Here is a 7,720-nt window from a genome sequence, read left to right as displayed (position 1 = left end):
TTCTTGTTCTGAGAAATGAAGGCTATTCCAGATGAGAAATTGCCAAGAAACTGAAGATCTTGTACCACGCTTTGTCCTACTCCCTTCACAGAACAGTGCAAACTGGCTTTAACCAGAATAGAAAGAGTAGGAGGCCCCGGTGCACAACTGAGCAAGAGGGCAAGTACATTATTGTCTAGTTTGAGAAACAGACACCTCACAAGTCCTCAATTTGCAGCTTCATTAAATAGTACCCGCAAAACACAAGTCTCAACGTCAGCAGTGAAGAGGCGACTCCGGGATGCTGGCCTTCTAGGCAGAGTTCCTCTGTCCAGTGTCTGTTCTTTTGCTCATCTTAATATTTTATTTTTATTGTCCAGTCTGAGATATGGCTTTTTCTTTGCAACTCTGCCAAGAAGGCCAGCATCCTCTTCACTGTTGACATTGAGACTGGTGTTTTGCGGGTACTATTTAATGAAGCTGCCAGTTGAGGACTTGTGAGGCATCTGTTTCTCAAACTAGACACTAATGTACTTGCCCTCTTGCTCAGTTGTGCACCGGGGCCTCCCACTTTTTCTATTCTGGTTAAAGCCAGTTTGCACTGTTCTGTGAGTAGTACATAGCGTTGTACAAGATCTTGAGTTTTTTGCATTGAATAGCCTTAATTTCTCAGACCAAGAATAGCCTGACGAGTTTCAGAAGAAAGTGCTTTGTTTCTAGCCATTTTGAGCCTGTAATTGAACCCAAAAATGCTGATGCTCCAGATACTCAACTAGTCTAAAGAAGGCCAGTTTTATTGCTTCGTTAATCAGAACAACTGCTTTCAGCTGTGCTAACATAATTGCAAAAGGGTTTTCTAATGATCAATTAGCCTTTTAAAATTATAAACTTGGATTAGCTAACACAACGTGCCATTGGAACACAGGAGTGATGGTTTCTGATAAACAGCCTTTGTACGCCTATGTAGATATTCCATAAAAAATCTGCCGTTTCCAGCCACACTTGTCATTTACAACATTAACAATGTCTACACTGTATTTCTGATCAATTTGATGTTATTTTAATGGATATTTTTAAGTGACCCCAAACTTTTGAACGGAAGTGTAGTTTGTTTGAAGTTCATGAAATTGTGAACTTTCTCATAGAGAGTATAGGCCTTTTTTTATTAGTTGAAATCAATTTTCTGAACTGATTTGAGTTGTTAAACTCTATGTTGAAGACCTTGTTTGATCTAAATTTGATCTGGATGTGGTACATACAAAGGCAGTCATGTCCTCTCCTGCCGTAAACCCGCTCACCCATGTCATTTGGTACAGCAATCTCCTGTGTTTTCACATGGCACAGTACTCTTCACATCCATGTGAATTAGAGGTCATCTGTCCAGACTCATGCCAGACAGCCACTGTCCCTCCCGTCAGAACATCAATAAAGTTTTGAATTATGTGCTCATCAGACTACATCAGTTTATTGATCGAGTAGCCACAGGCTGTGGCCAGGGCTGATGAGGAGAAGGGGGGATGAGTTTAAATGCCTGATACTCGCCCATTAGGCCGCAGGACACACAGAGTATTGAGTGAGTACTGCGTCTGCTTCATGCGGGGCAAGACAAGGACATAAAAGGTAACTCTCTCAGAGTTGGCTTTATTGTCTTTCCTGGGCTGAGTTGTGTGGTGTTACCCCCCTTGCCTCCTGTCATGTGCCCTGGTTGAGGCAGGCAAAACTGTGTTGACCCCTGTCATGATCTGGGGTGAGACAGGCAAAGCTGTGTTTCCCACTTTCATGTGATCTGGGTGAGACAGACAAAGCTGTGTTGCCCCCTGTGTCAAACAGGAAAATCTTTTTGAAGGACGACTTTGTCCCAGGTTTAGGCCCTCTGTAATCAAATCACAGACTGCGTGTGTCACAAGGTCAGAGGACAGATGTGTGTGGTGACTTCATTCCCCTAACAACTGATCCTGGGTTGTATTAGTATTTGCTCACAGTGGTTGTGGTATGGACTGAGGACTTAAGAGCTGATCCTAGATCAGTTGTTGAGGGGGAGAAAGTGAACAGGGTTTGGAATGAGACATCGACTTTGACACAGACACTTGTTGTTTGCCCCTCTCTGTTTTAGAAAGAAAAAAGGTGAAGCCATGGAAACGGCCAATGTTTCCAGCTATTTATTTGCATAGCCTTCAACTGCAAGTCTCCATTTGAAGTGGTCCACAGTAAATCTTGTATACAAGCAGTATGTTTGTTTTTGGTTTAGTCTGTCAGTGGGGTGTTGTCCATAGCAACCTTGACAAAGATAAGCAATACAAGTCCACGTGAAGCATGGTTAAAATGGCAGTCTACTTGTACTTATTATTACAGATGACGTGTTCATAGGTCTGCCTAGCCCTTGACCATGACTCTCAGTCCCATTACATTACACATAAGAGTCATCGGACGAAGGCTTCTTCTGTACAGGGGAGTTTCGCTAATAGCCCTGACACTCTGTCTGAACATTAACATGCATCGCTCGTGGTACGGTTTTGGAACCTTATCTTTCACAACAGCAATAAATAATTTTCAAAAAACAAAAGGATAAAGTGATAGACACCTTCTCTCCCGGCCATATCTCCATGTTACAGCGCGTGTTTACAGATTACAGATGGAAGACAGAGGGACCACCTGTGCTAATTAGCTATCTAGCATGCTACGAACTCCTGTGTGTAACGGAAAAAGCCAGCCAGAAACATGTTGTCACTGAAAAATACTGTTGGCTGCAACTGGGATGAAGCTGATTAAAACAGTGTACAGTAACTGTATATTTTGCATTTGTGAAATTATTTTGATGTGATATGAAAGTAGAGGGATTTATGTTTCTAGAACCCTATTGTAATTGAGAATCAATTCAAGTTTAGATGGAGTATTAGTCTGTTTTGGCTGCCAGAGACAGGCTATCTCTGAAAATAACAATGTCCGTTGACCTTGAGAAGTAACGCTAGGCTCCTTAAGAGCACACCTTGGGCTAAAGTCGGATGACTATTGAGTTGTTTTTGGATGAATGACTCCTGGGTTGGGGTCTTCACTGGTCTGTAGAGCCTCTTGAAAGTAGTGGGAGGAACAATGGTCTGAATTGTGTGATTGGTATTTAAATGCAGCCATAATCTCAATACTTGAATGAATGAATATCACACATTTTCAACCAATGTATTATTAACAGTTAGAAACTATTTATGAACTCTTTTTCATCTTTAGTACTAAATCAACAAATTGAAATATTGCGTCGACTGGCTGTCAAGAAGATGAGTTTCATATGTAATTTGGGTGAACTAACTATCCATTAAAGACTTTAGCCTCTTCAGGGACAATGCTGTGCTGGCGCCCTCTGTTGACCATTGTTGGGCAGAGCTGCATAGCGTTCTCAAATTTCTCTCCCATCAGACAAGTCTGTAAGAAGTAGAACGGCAGACCGGAGCCGCTGGTAAAGCAAGACGTAAGCACCGGGTGAGCTTGGGTTGAATCCAAGCATTCCATTCATTCTACCAGATCGTCTCTAGGCTTTCACTCGGACCTTGAGAAGGTGAGTGTAGCGAAGTAATACCTTTACTGGTGCAAATGTTTTGGTCAAGACGTGCTGAACGCTGCTCAGTCGTTCAATTACTAGCCTCGACTGGCTTGCTATCTTGGCGCAGATTGAAAATGCAGCCACAGTTTTGGCCTGAATTTCCCCTGGATCGAAAATGAAGCCCGGGGAAAGAGTTGAATCCCAGAGCTGCTTTTGGCTACTCAATAGGAAGGCAACCGTTTTGGTGAATTCTTGTCGAAGTTTTTTGCCTGGAATTATGTGTAGGGGTGTTGGAATGTCTGCATCAAGCAAGCGAAACCCCGTGATACAATTTAGCACGAACAAGAAAGAAAGTAACTTGTTATTGTAACTTTGTGGCATGGCAGTATCGTTAGCAGGCTAGTTATTGATTGTTGCTGTTTCTGACGCAGTAGGATACAATGTAACGTTAACTGTAAAGTATGTTTTATTGTTATGTAGCCTGAGGAGTGTGCTTAAAAACATTCTGAAAACACTGCTGACGTGGGAAAACAACTTGCTGTGTTGTGCCTTTATTTATTGCAATGTGTAGTGGAATTACGCGAGAACATTTATATATTCTTGTACCTAAAGATGGATAAAAAAGGTTTGCTTGGAAAACACGTTTTTTCCCCTCCTGATTGCATCTAGCAATTCATTTTTGATTCAATAACGTTTCACATGACAGTGGAAAGTTGCTTATGTTCCGCTAGGACTGCCTGATGTGAAGAGAATAGGCAGTACGGTATTTCTTTGCTTTTTAGGCTTCTTGCATAGGAAACGACAGTATCCACACTAAATTAGATATTTGATTAGCTGTAAGCTATATAACCTCCTTCATGGGGTGGTGGTGATGCACATATGTTTCTACACGTTGTTACGCACACATTTTCCTATTGAGTCAGTCAGACAGCTTTCACATAGAGACGTGCTATATCAGATACTGTATATAAACATTTGACTCTTCGGCGGGAACAGGAGCAGTCTAGACCTGCCTGAAATTTGTAGCCTGGGGTCTTGTTTTATATTGTGTGTGAGAGAAAGTTAGGGAGACTATTAATTTAGCTGTGTCTTTGTGTATCGGCAATCTATCTATTCTCTCAATCTCAGCCATTGCTTAAGAAAGCAGGACCAGGGCCCGTATCCACAAAGCGTCTCAGAGTAGGAATGCTGATCTAGCATCAGTTTGGACTTTTAGATGATAATTAATATGATTGTATGTACTGATCCTAGATCAGCTCCCATACTCTGAGACGCGTTGTGGATAACGACCCTGGAACATGTTTTGGGAGAAAGCTTGTCACCAAAAAGCCTGTTTTCCTCTACTGTGCATTGGGAAACAGGAGGGCTATTTTATTGGATAAAAACTCAAGTCAGAATTGCATTAATTTGATTAAATCCATTGTGAAATGTTGAGACTTGCTTTTGTGTTCTGTCTAGCTGTGCCAACTGTTTGTCTGGTATCTGACTACCAAGCCCTCTGTGATCAGGTGTTCTGAATGTTGGATGCTGCTGCTGCTCCTTCATCCCAATGGGATGTTATATTGGCTATGTAAGGTTGTTATAAACATGTTATAAACATGCTGCTGTCTAACCTATAGCATGTCATGTTATTCATGGCTAGTTTATGCTGATGGGAACCACAGAGTCCCAACAACATGCCAGTTTGTGTATTTTTCCATGTCAGTGCCCTTCAAAGCCATGCTCAGTGTGTGTGGGGGGCCAATCCAGAACCCAGTCTATAGAATGAGAGTGGAACCAGGCAACCTTCCAATGAATTAGGGCCCCTGACCCTATCCTTCTACCCAGTACAGGACTGCCTGCCCCCATAGTCCATCCATTGGCTGTTCCATACAGTCCGTCACACTATGACTTCTCCCCCTACTAGAGCTGGTCCTCTGTACACTCTGGCCAATTGAATGTAAGGAATGCATTCATTTAGATGTTTATATAGAATATTTATTCAGATTAGCATAATGCTGACTGTGTCCAATATGTTGAAATTGGACGTCTTTGAAAAGACATTCATTCTTGAAATTGAGTTTTTTACTCTCTGTCTAATTCAATTCTGATTGGCTTTCAGTAGGCCACTGAATGGGAGAGTGTTGTAGAAGTAAACACATTGGACCATACTACTACAGTAGAAGTCGGTGTAAGAGTACTACTACTACTACAGTAGAAATCAGTATTAGAGTACTACTACTACAGTATAAACAAGTATTAGAGTAGTACTCTACTATTACTACTACTACTACTACAGTAGAAACCAGTATTAGATGATTTATACTACTACTACAGTGAAACCAATCTTATTGTACTACAACTAATACTACAGTAGAAACCAGTATTAGATTACTACTACAACAGTAAAAAACAGTATTAGTGTACTGCTACTACCACTACTACTACAGTAGGAACCAGTATTATTATACTACTACTACTACAGTAGGAACTAGTATTGGAGTACTACTACTCCTACTACAGTAGGAACCGATATTAGAGTACTACTACTTCTACAGTAGGAACCAGTACTAGAGTACTACTACTTCTACAGTAGGAACCAGTATTAGAGTACTACTACTACAGTAGGAACCAGTTTTGGAGTACTACTACTACTACTACTACTACTACAGTAGGAACCGGTATTAGAGTACTACTACTTCTACAGTAGGAACCAGTATTAGCCTACTACTATTACAGTAGGAACCAGTATTAGAGTACTACTACTACTACTACAGTAGGAACCAGTATTATAATACTTCTACTACAGTAGGAACCAGTATTAGAATACTACTCCTACTACATTAGGAACCAGTATTAGAGTACTACTACTACTACAGTAGGAACCAGTATTAGAGTACTACTACTACTACTACAGTAGGAACCAGTATTAGAATACTAATATTACAGTAGTAACCAGTATTAGAATACTACTACTACAGTAGGAACTAGTATTGGAGTACTACTACTACTACTACTACTACAGTAGGAACCAATATTAGAGTACTACTACTACAGTAGGAACCAGTTTTGGAGTACTACTACTACTACTACTACTACAGTAGGAACCGGTATTAAAATACTACTACTACAGTAGGAACCAGTATTAGAGTACTACTACTACAGTAGGACCCAGTATTAGAGTAATACTACTACTACAGTAGGAACCAGTATTAAAATACTACTACCACAGTAGGAACCAGTATTAGAGTACTACTACTACCACAGTAGGGACCAGTATTAGAGTACTACTACTACTACTACAGTAGGAACCAGTATTAGAGTACTACTACTACAGTAGGAACCAGTATTAGAGTACTACTACTACTACAGTAGGAACCAGTATTAGATTACTATTACTACAGTAGGACCCAGTTTTGGAGTACTACTACTACAGTAGGATCCGGTATTAAAATACTACTATTTCTACAGTAGGACCCAGTATTAGAGTACTACTACTACTACAGTAGGAACCAGTATTAGAGTACTACTACTACTACAGTAGGATCCGGTATTAAAATACTACTATTTCTACAGTAGGACCCAGTATTAGAGTACTACTACTACTACAGTAGGAACCAGTATTAGAGTACTACTACTACTACAGTAGGAACCAGTATTAGAGTACTACTACTACTACAGTAGGAACCAGTATTAGATTACTATTACTACAGTAGTACCCAGTTTTGGAGTACTACTACTACAGTAGGATCCGGTATTAAAATACTACTATTTCTACAGTAGGAACCAGTAATAGAGTACTACTACTACAGTAGGAACCAGTTTTGGAGTACTACTACTACAGTAGGAACCTGTATTAAAATACTACTACTACAGTAGGAACCGGTATTAGAGTACTACTACTACCACAGTAGGGACCAGTATTAGAGTACTACTACTACTACAGTAGGAACCAGTATTAGAGTACTACTACTACTACAGTAGGAACCAGTATTAGAGTACTACTACTACTACTACAGTAGTAACCAGTATTAGAGTACTACTACTACTACAGTAGGAACCAGTATTAGAATACTATTACTACAGTAGGACCAAGTATTAGAGTACTACTACTACATTAGGAACCAGTATTAGAATACTAGTACTACAGTAGGAACCAGTATTAGAGTACTACTACTACCACAGTAGGAGCCAGTATTAGAGTACTACTACTACTACAGTAGGAACCAT

The 7,720-nt window shown here is 40.3% G+C and overlaps 1 protein-coding gene across 1 annotated transcript in view; it reads left to right on the top strand.

Annotated features, from left to right (window-relative positions):
* Positions 1-3,369: 3,369 nt before the first annotated feature.
* Positions 3,370-7,720, top strand: part of LOC139581427 (bifunctional heparan sulfate N-deacetylase/N-sulfotransferase 1-like) — a 90,210-nt gene continuing 85,859 nt past the window's right edge. The window contains exon 1 of the mRNA XM_071411188.1: positions 3,370-3,526. The gene's annotated coding sequence lies outside the window, so the exon portion shown is untranslated. The remainder of the gene's footprint in view (positions 3,527-7,720) is intronic.

Source organism: Salvelinus alpinus, chromosome 7 (assembly GCF_045679555.1).
Source record: "Salvelinus alpinus chromosome 7, SLU_Salpinus.1, whole genome shotgun sequence".
NCBI classification, from domain to species: domain Eukaryota; kingdom Metazoa; phylum Chordata; class Actinopteri; order Salmoniformes; family Salmonidae; genus Salvelinus; species Salvelinus alpinus.
This window is presented reverse-complemented; position numbering and strand designations above follow the sequence as displayed.